The sequence below is a fragment of the Olea europaea genome, chromosome 17, assembly GCF_002742605.1.
Source record: "Olea europaea var. sylvestris chromosome 17, O_europaea_v1, whole genome shotgun sequence".
NCBI classification, from domain to species: Eukaryota; Viridiplantae; Streptophyta; class Magnoliopsida; order Lamiales; family Oleaceae; genus Olea; species Olea europaea.
Genome location: NC_036253.1, coordinates 1,217,601 through 1,220,075, shown reverse-complemented (window position 1 = coordinate 1,220,075; position 2,475 = coordinate 1,217,601).

Sequence of the window (2,475 nt, the reverse complement as noted above, 5' to 3'; positions counted from 1 at the left end):
ACAGTAGATAAAAGTGAATCAATTCCTATTTTATTTGGCCATCCTCCTAACGTTGTTGGCTTGGACGTTGGTATAAATGATTGTACTTTGGAGCAACAAATAAAAGGTTTTTAAATTTTGGAATTAAATTTATTTATAGCCTAAAGGGCTATTGATGAACATATCATGTGAGTTGTATGATAAATCTACCTTTCCTTTGCCTCTTTTTGCACAAAGGGTCCACGGCATCTATATTTAAGTGGGCCCCACCCCATGCGCGTGTATGAATATCTTAATGTATGAAAAATTATGTACAAGTAGTGTTATTCAAAAAATTATATTATAATCAAGTGACAAAGTCGACAACGTTCCAAACAATCAGTGAAATACTATTTATTTTGCGATTTTAGAGGTAGATATATTAATCAAATTTGAACAATCTACTAATTCAACCATTTATTTCTCAATTGATAATATAGTAAATCAATTCAATATTTCTTGTGATATAATTGATCGAAGATAAGGTATGTCGTCAAAATATTGTGGTATTTCAATTGCTCTCGTTCTTCACTTGGTATATAGCATCCCAAAACATGTATCTCAGAACATAAATTGTCTCCATTAATATCCGAACATCTATTATGTTCCTGATACTTCTCAAGATTCATACAAGGCTTCAATAAATTGGAAAAGTTGCACGCTTTAACCTCTCCTAATTTAACAAAAATTCAAATATCTCTTCATGTTATTTAAATTGTTCAAATCGAATATTAGAGAAGTTAGATCTTGATCAATTATATTAAAAAAAGAAAGTATTAAACTCTAAAAAAAATTTCAACTTAATTTTTTTTTCAAATGATTGATTTACCTCATCATTACTACTTTTGTCAAATTGCTTCTTTCTTCAAATTATATATTTTTTTCGAAATACAACTTTGATTTCCATTTTTCTTCTCATTTTTGTCAATTCATTCATGACAATAGCAAATTCAAATTTTCTATAATTTTTGAGAAATGAAATAATTTCTTGTAAGAGATAGATAACATCATCAGTATCCATGTTTTCGATTTGAAGAAATTTACTCATAATATTGACTGCATGCAACAACATGTACCAGATTACCATGACAAACAGGAGCTTGAATTTCTGAATTTCATATGTCGCTAGAGCCTTGACTTCATTCTTTGTTTTAAGATCTTCATTAATTTATGCCAAGTGAAGTAAAAAATCTCTTATTTTAAATAAATAAATTGAGTACTACTTATATGATGAACAAGTTAAGTAGATTACGAAATCACTGCAATATGAGTTTGAGAAATTATAAGCCGCNAAAATTGATAATATGAAAAAATATGTTTATTGTACGTTGACTGCTGAATGTGCATGTACAAAAATATGCATATTTTGATTTTTGAATGCATATATAAATTTGACAAAGAATGAATAAATTTAAATTATTTTTCTCAAAAATGAAAGTAGTGACAGAAGGTCAAGAGCCTAATCAAAAAATTGTTATGGATTGTAGGTTATATTCTTTCTATTTTTCATCAAAATAGAAGTCAAACCACGTTTTAATATGATGAAGCATCTATGTATATGAGATTCGAAAGTGGAAGATGCATAACATCATCTATGTACGTTGGAAATGTAAAGCAACATAGTACTCGATTTTTGCCAATGCCAACTTTATTAAAAATTTCAAGAAAAGATACAAGGGACCTCGTCCTTTTAATGTTGTAGCATTTTATGTACAAATTAGAAATCATAATCACTTCCTCTTCCAATAGGAAAATTTAAGGAGTGTTTTAGGGATTTTTCAAAATTTTATATATCTGTTGAATAATTCTAATAATAAACTATTCTTTCTAACCTTTCATATCATTAAAAGTTTGATTTTAGCCGCCCCCTATAGACAACTCAATGCATTTTATTTTATTTTTGTAACTTTATCGATGGTTTGTTGCCATATAGAAAAAGTGGCCGGTTTGGCCGGTGGGTTGACCAATTGCCAAGTACACGATTCTTGATTGTAGAGAAATGAAAACGACATTTGCAAATTAAAAATTAAATTAGATTTTCTCATAAACGTAAGGATTAAATTAACCCTGCTCTATGAATGGTCGAAGTGGAACTTTTATTCACACTTTTCTAACAATCATATTACCACATCGTCCTACTCTTCCTCATGTGCTACGTTAGAACCACCACCTTACACGAGCCAGCCATCTTGAGAGCCGCGAATTAATTTTTTCCGTCATTGCAATTAAGTGGGGCCTACACCTTCATTTATATTTTCACACGCGTTTAGAATATTCATCATGTGCATTTACATGGCTAAGTATGTTATACTAGAAGATCAACATGGATCAATTTTCTTGTACATCTTCATTTTTAAATGATATAGAATTTTCTTCGCTGTCTACATAGTTGTATATGGTACTATACAGGAAGTGGAAACATGGACATGAAGGCCTATCCACAGCCTGTTTATCATG